The 12500-nt window shown below is 40.6% G+C and overlaps 2 long non-coding RNA genes across 2 annotated transcripts in view; one reads left to right on the top strand and one right to left on the bottom strand.

Moving 5' to 3' along the window:
* The window catches only part of LOC143099526 (uncharacterized), a 25617-nt gene that overhangs the window by 10331 nt on the left and 2786 nt on the right, over nt 1-12500 (bottom strand). The window contains exon 2 of the long non-coding RNA XR_012981634.1: nt 12086-12169. This is a non-coding gene — a long non-coding RNA (uncharacterized LOC143099526). The remainder of the gene's footprint in view (nt 1-12085; nt 12170-12500) is intronic.
* Nucleotides 3209-7322, top strand: LOC143100005 (uncharacterized). Its single transcript, XR_012981791.1, has 5 exons — nt 3209-3322; nt 3923-4009; nt 4088-4237; nt 4479-4555; nt 6328-7322. It is a non-coding gene; the product is annotated as an uncharacterized LOC143100005 (long non-coding RNA).

Here is a 12500-nt window from a genome sequence, read left to right as displayed (position 1 = left end):
CCTCCTCACGCGGCTCGAGTCGACGGCCCTCCTCCTCCGAACAGAGCTCTCCCGGCGCTTCGTCTGCCGCGCGGAGCCAGGCCTTGATGATGGCGCCCCTTCTCCTCTCCCTTCGTCGCCGAGCCTTCGTGCGAGCCTTCGGAGCCCTTAAAAGGGCTGGCGGGAGCTCGATCGGCCCCCACCCCGGGGTCAGGTCGCCTGCCCTCACGTAGACTCCCGGGGCAGGGGCAGCTCCGCCACTCAGTCCAGCGTTGGAGGCATCCATGTTCGAAAGTCGCTTCTGACACCAATGTAACGTTTAATGCACACGACACCAACGTTGTTCAATGGCAAGCTTTATTGGCTCACGAACGAGGGCAGGGACACAGACCCAGATCACAATGCACACAGGGCAGGTCAAGAAGACACACACACTACACATACAGGGGAGGTCGCAGCCCCCCACACTAAAAGGATCACACACGAGGGAGAACTAAAAGGGAAACATGTCACACTAAAGACGCTAACTTTACACTTATAACTAAGGAGAAATACAGACATAAACCCCCCGATTGTTCACCCTCGAGTCCCAGCATGCCTTTCGGTGGAGAACGCTAACACAGTCTTTATGCGCCGACGCTACAATATGATAAACACTGGATGTATAAACCAGAGGGGTGCACCACATAGGCGAGTGGACAGTGTTTGACAGCTTGCGGGAGCCCAAGTAGCTTACTTTAAAGCGATATCACGAACTCCTTTCAAAATCTAGCAGTGGGCCTAACTACACACAAGCAAAAGGCTATGAAACAACATCAACAGTAGGCTATATGTTACACAATATCCTTGCTAATGCGCTAACTGGCATTTATTTGAAATGTTATCAGCAAAGTTAAGGTGAAAACTTTATCACGGTCGGTTCTAAACAACATAATGGCATGATATCCATGTGCATGAGGCCCATATAGCATCACAATGAATATGAAGATCATGTTAAAAGTTCGCTGGTAAAACATAAATATGTAGGTTACATACCTGATGTCACTGAGCTGTCAAAGAGGCTACGAAACCATCTCCGTACGTTATTGCTAATTAAACTCAGCAGACTGGTGTTAGCGCATAGCCATAGTTGCTGTTAAAATGCCTACTAGGCTAGCGCTGGGAATGTAAACACTTCAACACCGACATGTAGTCTCTAAACATGTTCAAAACTACTGCGTGTTATGGGTTAAGACATGAAATTTCTTGAAGCATTTGGGAACACACTGAATTAACTGGAAAGTAGAGTCCCTGTTAGATTAGCTTACATTATGGCAAACCGCCTACGCTGGGTAAACTTGAAAGCAGAGCTTACCATTGTGTGTGCATGCATGGCAAGCTGTTTTAAGATTTAAATGTATTATTCGTAGGAGCAATGATATTGATAGTAAATTGAATATAACAGTTCAATTGCATGTTCAAATTTGTCTTATCAATAAAAAAAAGCAATTCATGCTTTAGACCATTTTAATTTAAAACATTTTAAAAACAAAGTACCGGTTCAGGCACCATTTCGGCACCGGCACCTTTTAAAAAGTATCGATTTAGCACCGGTATCGGATAAAACCCAAACGATATACAACCCTAATAATGTGTGTGTGTGTGTGTGTGTATGGTATAAAATTCTCGCCAAAAGTTTTCTGTACCTGTACCAAAGTTTTGTGCTTCTAAGAATATTTTGTGCTCGTAAAAATGATTTGTGTACATGTAAAAATAATTTGTATCTGTAAAAATATTTTGTGCATGTAAAAATGGTTTGTACATCTTCAAACCCGTTTTCTCACTGTGTAGAATTTGTTTTTGTGAATTTGCGAACGATATTTGCACGCACGGATTTTCCATTCGCAAGTGCGCATCTGTTTTCTACAGACATGAAACAGATCTACGGGTACGAAACGAATGTACAAGTACAAAACTTTTTTACAAATTTTCCCAGAACAGCCAATCACAGCACTGCTTACTGAACGGCCAGTCAGCCGATCAGCTCGCTTCTTTAATTCTGAAACGCTGGACATAGAAAATACCGCTCTGGGTACATCCATGTAAACACTACAGTCAGAAGAGGTGAAACACTTAAAAAAGAAGAGCTAACTTAGCTAACAAGCAAACAGCTCAACTTAACTCTATTCCTTCCCTACTATGAATCTAATATCATTAACTAGAACTAATAAAATTCGGATCATTAGTATTATTATTAATTATATAATTGTTCTGTATAGTTATTGTGTTAGTGTTTTCCGACTAGTCATTCCTCCCTTTGTATTTCCCATGTTATATGTGCGGTGCTTTCACGTAACGTTAGCAGAGACAGTTGATAAAAGCAGTATCTTTGACGTTAGCTTAGCCCAGCCAATACTTGTTTCACCTCTTCTGACTGTAGTGTTTACATGGATGTACCCAGAGCGGTATGTCCAACGTTTCAGAATTAAAGAAGCGAGCTGATCGGCTGACTGTCCGTTCAGTAAGCAGTGCTGTGATTGGCTGTTTTGGGAAAATTTGTAATAAAGTTTTGTACTTGTAAATTCGTTTCGTACCCGTAGATCTGTTTCATGTCTGTAGAAAACAGATGCGCACTTGCAAATGGAAAATCCGTGCGTGCAAAAATCGTTCGCAAATTCACAAAAAAAATTTCTACACAGTGACAAAACGGATTTGAAGATGTACACAGTAAAATCCTAAGAGTTAAAATGACAGAGTAGACTGTTATTGACTCTAATAGAGTTACATTTACTACAGTTGGAGTAAAATGTACTCTAGCATATTAGTTAAAAAACAGAGTTAAAATCACAAGAGTTAATCATCCACCTCATTTTCTCATTTGGACGCCATTTTAGAAATTTCTTGGGAGATGTTTGCCTAATTATTATTTGGATATTATTCATAAAAAATCAAGTGTTTTCTTCTGGTTTATTCCAAAGTCATTCGGTAGCTTTAAGATTTTTTTCTGGACTAGGCTACTAAAAAATTACTTGCAAGTTTGTAGGCTAGCATGTGCTACAGTAAAATAGGCAAATACTGCTAAGCTATCTATAAACGGAGTCTCTGTTATCAAGCCTATAGCTGTTCACAAAGAATAGTCAAAGCGAACAAACATTATAATAATACTAATAATTATAAGTATTGTATGTTTGTTACATGCAAGTGTGTAAGGGCTCAGACAAATTACTAACTGGCGGAACGTGCCCTCTGGCATCTCAGGTCAGAGACGAACGTTAGTAGCCTATCACCCACTTCCTTCCATTTGAGAGAATGCAGCGACGCGACGGAGCCTGGTTAGAAGAATCTCTCTGAAGTGCAGTTGAAGGTGAGTAGATGTTCATCTAAAATACACTTACTAGAGATTTATTTCACATGTTCCGTAGTATGCCTCGAAAATGATAAACGATAAGCGGTGACGCGAAAGAGGAGTGTAACTTAACGTAAATGTATGGTCAAGATATCATTCTGAAATGTGTTGACCTTCAGGGGCTAACGTTAACGTTAAGTTAACTGCTAACGAAGGTTGAAAGTTAACATGAACGTTAACGTTACCTCTGTGTAACATGAGGTACATGTCAATTCGTGCTCCCGTATTGTACAATGCTATAAGTTTTTTTTTATCATGTTAATATTTACTCAACCAAATATGATACCAGTATAATCGTCTTTAATGGTCAACATTGACTTGGTTAGCAGCTAGCCTATCAGCCAACGTAGCTCTCATTGGCAGCTTAGCATAATGCAAATCAGATATCAAATAAAGGCTATGGTTAGCTTAATGAGGTAACAGTTACTGTTGTTAGCTACTTAACATTAACAGTCATTAATAGGGCAAATTAGCTTAAAGTTCATGCTCTACCAAAAAGCTTGTTTCACGTAAAACAGGCATCCATAAGCATGAATTTGGCCTTTTATGTTTTCTCAGGATGTTGGTGAAAGTTAAATACCAGGCAGACCAGATACATTAAAATGGTGGAAACTGATGCCACTCTAGAGGATTTATTTAACCAAGGTACTGATTTATTCAATTGTTGCATTGTTTAAGTCTATTGTCAGTTTTTTTGTAATGTTCTGTTAATTTTTATTTTAGTGTTCATGAAATTTGATATTTAAGCCAAACACCAAGCTGGGCTAAAATGTATGATGAGTTTGGTACAGAAGATTGACAACTATGTGTCTGAAGATGTGGTGAAGGATCCAAAATGTGGTGTATTAAAGCTGAAGCCTGCAGAAGATGATGGTGAGTTGTAATATGGAATGTAGTTAAAACTTGGTACAAGTTTTGTGAATATATCAACAGCGGTTGCAACACATTGTTTTGATGGAATTCCACTCTGTGGGGTTTGTGGATGTTGATTATGTCCGTCTTTGAGCCTATTTAGTGTTTAAAAATCTCAGCCATCAAAGACTACATGACATACAGCCGTCACAGGTACTGGACATGACTATATAACTGATTTATTCTGTCCTCTGCTTTGTAGTAGATGCATTATGTGATTCGGATGACACCACTGCCTTGTTTCCAAATAAGCCCAAGGGAGATGATGGGGTAGAGGAAGTAAGTGGCATTTTTTCCCTTGTTAAATATTGGTAAAATCTTTATGCTGCCCATTAACACAAAGGTAACCTAAACTGAAACCCACACTGAGGTATTCTTTTTTCTTCAAAAAAATTCCACACACTCAGATCTGTGCAAAATGATCTTTCTATTCTAGCCAGTTAACTCGCAGTGGAACGCCGTCGCGCCATTTGGGGGGAGGAGGGGGGTGGTGGGGTGTATTAAATCAATGGGTAGGCTCATTACTTCATGTAATATTGACATCCCATACATCAATAAAAAGCTACGGGACTCAGGATTCCAAAGGTATCCACCATTCCATGTCAAACTGTGTGGTGTGAGCTACAGTAAGTAATTTATGCTGATATGCCCCCCTCAAAAAAACACACACACCCCCCCTGCATCATTGCCTTCTAATCCTTGTGTACACCCATAACAATATATTCATATGGCTAACCTGGTCTTGAAATGTCCGTAAGAATCCATAGAACAAGATTATATGTGTTGTTATAGTCCAATGTTGAACTGTGAGTGTGTAAGCTTCCATATTCAAAACGTTTATAGAATAGAAATAAAACACTTTCAAAGATTTTCCGGTGAATATCGGTGATTTTGAATACCATTCGGCTTCGAACTCCCTACTTATGCGTATTCCCCACGCTCCCCTGAGTCTCACGAACACAAAGAGCCATGTCACGTGTCTGTAGGATCTACCAATCACGAGAAACGAAGCAAAGACGAGGCAGAGACAAGCTTGGTCAGCTACACCTTTCTATTGGACATGCAAGCTTGGAATGGCAGCCACGTGGGCCTCTTACAAGTAAGAACGAAATTATGGACATATTCTTGTAGCCAATGACCAGAGCTTTTAAACGACGTATGGGATGTCGTCATTGACTTTGACCATGCGCGTGTATCTCAATGCACAAAAGAAGCGCTTGTTGGTGCGAAAAAAACTTTATTCCAGCCTCTGTGGCTCTTTCTGAGAACTTCACAGGGTTATCCTGACTGTTTCAAAAAAATCTACATGGTCTCAGCTTTCCAATGATACCAGCCATGTGCTTGTAGACCAAACGATGTGGGCATGGTGGCCTCTCTAATACGTGTAGTGCCTTTTGGTCAGAATTACTGAAATATGACTGCAAAGCAAGTGGCTAGATTTCGGTCATAGACCCTCTTTAGGAATCCTGAAAAAGGCCCATGACCGAAAGCTATATAAAAAGATAATTTTGCACAGATGTGAGTGTGTGGATTTGTCATGCTGTGCTTGACTTTTGACTTTAAATCCCAGCATCTCAACCACCAGATGAACAGTATTATTTGTCTCTTTTAAATGATTGAACTTGAAATGAAACCATTTCATAAGTATTTCTGCATACAAATTGTAATGAATCTGTTTAAGATCAAATACATTGTTTACAGTGCACTGAATTTCACATTGATCTCCATTTCTCAAGGTCACCGAGAACTGTCGGTACAGGGGGGAAAAAACAAAACAAAAAAACAATCGGATTCACTTAGCTCGAAATGCAGCAAGGAAGCTACTGCGCTACACTCTAGGGGCATGTTCCTGAGCCCTAATTTTCATGACCCCAGAGTGTAGCGCTGTAGCTGCACTGTCGCTTTAGCTGCTGGCTTTAGCAACTCGAGCTATGTAAAACCGATTGTTTTCGTTTTACATACTCGGTGACCCAATAAATGGAGATCTATTTGGAAAATCGCTGGATTTCCCCTTAATGCTGGAACTCACCCTACTTTACACTGTTTTATAGGAACATTTCTATGATCCAGCCAGCGGATCAGGGTACCTGGCCTGACGCATTAAAACAATTCAGAGGAAAGCCTCAGGAACCACAAAGTCCAGCACACAATGAACATAATGGAGGACCAGCTTCTGAAGATGTGCCCGAGCCAGTCCTGAATGAAGAACAGCTGAGAGAGGCGGTATCTCTAATGAAGCATTCTTCTGATGAAGTTGTGCGGCTGAAGGTGAACGTTTGATTATCGTCAGAAAAAATGGTCCATGACCCTCAATCACCTCATATGCTTGCAACATTCTCTCGATTCGTGGATGTAATGGATCAGATTGAGCAAGACTGTGTTACTGTTTGGTGAGATTTCAGCGAACCTTCTTGAGAGGTGGTCAACTATGTTCAAAGAGAAGACTATTAAACAGAGTAAAGGTCTTTCTTCCTCCAGCATCGAACTGCAAAAAAGGATCCAGGTAGCAGAATCACCACATGGGCTGTGTCCCGGTAGAACACTCAGGTTAAAGTGTGGTGAGACTGGGTGTTTCAGGGACATTTTCTGGCTTTTAGAAAACATTTGGAAATGTTACATGAGTATAGCGTTAATAATGTTCATGTTTTGGAAAATAACTGTAGTGAACACAGAAGTAATGATTTGGCGGTAGATTTTGATACAGTGGTTCCTGTTATGCATTCTGCTGTACATGAGATACAGGTTAAGGAAACTATTCAGTTTTTTGAGTGATAAGCAAAGTGTTGAGGAAATGAATCATACTTTAAGTCATCTTGAAAATCTCTTCTAGGCCCCATCCATTGGATCATGCCTTAGGTATGAGCTACACCAGGCGCGTAACTGAAGCGTTCCGTTCGCGACGCGTAAAATTCATTTTAAATGAATGGTCTATTTTTTTCAAACGTACGCGCCGCTATCACGTCTGGTGTAGCTACCTCCATTGATTATAGTGGCAGCTAATTGTTGCAGCAGACGCTATGCGAACGTAACGCTTCAGTTACGCGCCTGGTGTAGCTTCACTGTTAGAATGTGTAGACTTAAACATGTCGGTGATGCTAGAATGTTTCAGTACAGGCTGTAGAGTGAGTAAAATTGGTATGTAAGCTAATGTATCACTAACAACAACTTGATATTATGTTCTAGTGGCTTTGTTCCATTTGATGCCAAATGTGTTGTACATGCATTTACAAAAGAAAAAAAAAAATGAAACTTTTTATATTGTATATTGATACATTAACTTAATATTTTGCAATAAATATATTTTCAATAATTTGTCTGTATGTCCTTCAGATTTTGTAGAGCTTGATAAAGACAAGCAAAATGGTGACTCTAGCAAGAGTAGCTGGGAATAAACTCTGAAAAGAGATAAACTAAGATTACCCCATTAAGAGTTAAGATGACTCTGGAAAGAGTTGTTGGCTTATAGAGTAGATTTTTCTTTACTCCCTGTGGAGTTTATCTTGGTGATTTTTCGACTCTCTATAGAGTAAATTTAACTCTGAAAAATGTGCTCTAGGAGAAGAGTCAAATTTACTCTCTGTGGGGTGGGACCAATGGGTCTCTATGACAGAGTCAGAATCGACTCTATTAGAGTTGAAAACAACTCTGACAATTTTACTGTGATTTTTGCATGCACAAAATATTTTTACAGATACAAATTATTTTTACATGTACACAAATATTTTTTACGAGCACAAAATATTCTTACAAGCACAAAACTTTGGTACAGGTACAGAAAACTTTTGGCGAGAATTTTATACCATATGTGTGTGTGTGTGTGTGTGTGTGTATCTATATGAGGGGCCGTTTAGGACATTATTCAGAATTACCTCTCACACACTATATTGAAACCTCTCACACACTATACTGAAACCTCTCACACACTATACTGAAACCTCTCACACGCACGAGTGAAACGCTCTCATATACACAACTGAAACGCTTTCATACACACATGTCAAACCTCTCACACACACATGTGAAACCTCTCATACACACATGTGAAACCTCTCATACACACATCTGAAACCTCTCACACACTATACTGAAACCTCTCGCACACTATACTGAAACCTCTCACACGCACGAGTGAAACGCTCTCATATACACAACTGAAATGCTTTCATACACACATGTGAAACCTCTCACACACTATACTGAAACCTCTCACACATTAATATGAAATTTTCATATTTTCATTATTTCATGTGTGTGTGAGAGGATTTCATATGTGTGGGTGTGAGCATTTCATATGTGTGTGTGAGAGCGTTTCATATGTGTGTGTGAGAGCAATCTCATATGTGTGTGTGTGAGCATTTCACATGTGTGTGTGAGAGCGTTTCATATGTGTGTGTGAGAGCGTTTCATATGTGTGTGTGAGAGCAATCTCACTTGAAACGGAAGGTGTTGTCGTCAAACAGGAAGAGTGTCATTGCGCGCATCCAATAGGAAGTTGAGCACATTTCGTGGGAAAGGGTCTACTGTGTCGCTATCATTGAATGGCTGACCATGTGAAATCAAACTTCAAGCAACAGCCTTACTGAAGCAGCTGCCTTATTAAGCACTATATTGTCTTCAGCAGACACTATAAGAAGTGTAACAAGACCTGTAACAACTCAACAAGCAGTTTCTACTCCAACGGTGGACGCAGCCCTTTCCTCCCTGTTCCCTGCCCGCCCCCGGACCATGGAAGCACTAGCCAGAGCTCCGCGATTATCCGCACCGCGCTATGAAACACGGTGCTTTTCCGCATGGAGAAACGGAGGGACATGGACACGGACATATTTATATTAACCTTGTTCTCCGTGTCCCTCCGTTTCTCCATGCGGAAAAACACCGTGTTTCATAGCAGGGTGCGGATAATCGCGCAGCTCCGGCTTCTGTCACACACACAGCGACAAGAGTAATGTAATGTAATGTAATGTAATGTAAAAGAGGCAAATCCCCCGCAGTGTTGAAGAGATCAGTCGTCCCCCTCACTTTTGATAAGGAAAAAAGCCTTATAGGTATGCCAAATAAATAATAACCTATAGAATATTTTCAGTGTGTGAGAACCTAGGCTATGTAAAACTCCCCATTAACAGCATCACGTCACTAACCACAACTAAGACTGCACAATCTTGTATTCACTCTGTTTGATATCTGAAGCCAGTTTGTCTACTTAGATACTGTACATCCTCAAATTATGACCGGGGTCATAAGACAAGGTACAGGCCTTTAGGGGCAGGATTGTATTAGAGACAGCCCTTTATTTCTTATCCGAGTTTTATTTTGAGACATGCGTTTCTTGGAGCGGCATACTAGGCCTTCAAAAGCATGACATTTTCGGTTTAGTTTGATATTTAATTTACTTTTGGACGGTTTGATTATATTGTTAAATGTTGGGACTGATGGCAATGAAATCTGGGGAGGTATTTGATGATCACTATTACATTCCATGTAGTTGAAAGACTGTCGGGATTTTTAAACAAACCATCCGCTTTCATGCGTTCATTGAACGTCCGCGGTGCTGTAATGGAAACCTTATTACGTAGCCAAGTAGCCTATTGAGTTATTTTTAAATTATGCATGCATAATTCCCCTCTTAGTGTTTTGTTGTGCCTATACAGTGTTGGGAGTAACGCGTTATAAAAGTGGCATAATGTAGGCATAATGTAGGCCTAATGGGCCTAATTTGTAACGTGGTAGGCTAATGTAAGGCATTACAAAAAAAAAAGGTAAATATTTTACTCGGGAGTCGGGACAAAATTCAGTAACGTGGTATTTTGTTTTTATATATATATGAAGGCAGAACATTCATTCATATCACAGAGGGTAGGCCTCTGACTCTGGGTGGACTGGGTGGAATGCCGCCTAGATTAAAAAAGTTAATAGCCTGTTTTCTGTTGTATGTTGACAGCTGCTGGACTGGACGGTGGAAGAATAACGATTTTTTTTAACTCTCAATTACTGTAACTGTGTCACCCTGGCGTTCGTTAGGACCGTACCACTGGAGGAGGGACCGCTCATAAACTCCGCTTAATTGCTGCAAATATAGACTAAATATAGTTGCGACTTCCGAACAGTTTTTGTGAGTGGTACTTTGTTCATATTTGGGGAAACTGCGAGTAAGGGGCTGCGACCGTTCTACATGTAGGCTGCTGAAGTGCCGCGAGGGCGCAGCAAATGAACTTCAGAAACAATATATTTAAGCTCACGACATTCAGGCACAAAAATGTATCGGCCACCGGGAAGTTCCCGAGGCTCCCGATAGCCAATCCGGGGTTGCATTCAAAGCAAATGACCTTAATTTAACAGATATTGCAACTGCATGGTTAACTATATCATGAGGTTAATAAAGCTGGTTCCGAATTAGTCATTGAGTTAATAGCTTTATTTTGTTATAGAAGTATCTAAATAACCTATTAAAATGTACCAGAATTCAGGAAATTGCATATAGTCCAAAAAAATGTTTCTGGCGGAGGAGCCCCATACCCCCCGCTGAAATGTCCCACCCACTTTCAGAATGCCTCCGAAGTCTATGAACTGCTTGTTGAGTTGTAAGAGGTCTTGTTACACTTCTTACAGTGTCTGTTGAAGACAATATAGTGCTTAATAAGGCAGCTGCTTCAGTAAGGTTGTTGCTTGAAGTTTGATTTGACATGGTCAGCCATTCAATGATAGCGACACAGTAGACCCTTTCCCACGAAATGTGCTCAACTTCCTATTGGATGCGCGCAATGACGCTCTTTCTGTTTGACGACAACACCTTCCTGTTCAAGTGAGATTGCTCTCACACACACATATGAAACGCTCTCACACACACATATGAAATGCTCACACACACACATATGAGATTGCTCTCACACACACATATGAAACGCTCTCACATACACATATGAAATGCTCACACACACACATATGAGATTGCTCTCACACACACATATGAAACGCTCTCACACACACATATGAAACGCTCTCACACACACATATGAAATGCTCACACACACACATATGAAATCCTCTCACACACACATATGAAATCATGAAAATATGAAAATTTTCATATTAGTGTGTGAGAGGTTTCAGTATAGTGTGTGAGAGGTTTCACATGTGTGTATGAGAGGTTTCACATGTGTGTATGAGAGGTTTCACATGTGTGTATGAGAGGTTTCACATGTGTGTATGAGAGGTTTCACATGTGTGTGTGAGAGGTTTCACATGTGTGTATGAGAGGTTTCACATGTGTGTATGAGAGGTTTCACATGTGTGTATGAGAGGTTTCACATGTGTGTGTGAGAGGTTTCACATGTGTGTATGAGAGGTTTCACATGTGTGTATGAGAGGTTTCACATGTGTGTATGAGAGGTTTCACATGTGTGTGTGAGAGGTTTCACATGTGTATATGAAAGCGTTTCAGTTGTGTATATGAGAGCGTTTCACTCGTGCGTGTGAGAGGTTTCAGTACAGTGTGTGAGAGGTAATTCTGAATAATGTCCTAAAGGGCCCCTCATACATATATGTGTGTGTGTATATATATGTGTGTGTGTGTGTGTGTGTGTGTGTGTGTGTATATATGTGTGTGTGTGTGTGTGTGTGTGTGTATATATGTGTGTGTGTGTGTGTGTGTGTGTGTATATATGTGTGTGTGTGTGTGTATATATGTGTGTGTGTGTGTGTGTGTGTGTGTGTGTGTGTGTGTATATATGTGTGTGTGTGTGTGTTTGTATATATGTGTGTGTGTGTGTGTGTGTGTGTGTGTGTGTGTGTGTGTGTGTGTGTGTGTATCACCTTCCCTGCTGCTGCTCTCCTCCTGAACTCTCGAATCTCATTCTGGTACTGCTGTCTGATCATCTGTAGCTGCATGAGGTAATCCTACCCAGGGATTAAAGTGAAAAAAAATCGTTTGACTGAACTTTTTTCAGGCCATAAGTCATACGTTGTTCATATATACCTATAGAGATAGCACCCCTTTTGTGGTCGCGACCTATTGGTTTTGAATGTACAAAAAGATGCAAACAGCAAAGTAAAGGGAGTATTCGCCTTATTCACACGGCGGCCATTGTTTAAACCAAAACGAGGCTACAGGGTACACTTACTATATAATTAATGCCACCTACAGGTGAATGCATAGAACATAACAATCCTATGGTTTGTGTACCCTGTAGCCTCGTTTTAGCCGCCAATGGCCGTCATGTGAATAAGG

This window comes from Alosa pseudoharengus, unplaced genomic scaffold (genome assembly GCF_046254945.1).
Source record: "Alosa pseudoharengus isolate Yale_2024_CS ecotype anadromous, Long Island Sound unplaced genomic scaffold, YU_APseudo_1.1 YU_APseudo_1.1_scf_3, whole genome shotgun sequence".
Lineage (NCBI taxonomy): Eukaryota > Metazoa > Chordata > Actinopteri > Clupeiformes > Clupeidae > Alosa > Alosa pseudoharengus.
This window is presented reverse-complemented; position numbering and strand designations above follow the sequence as displayed.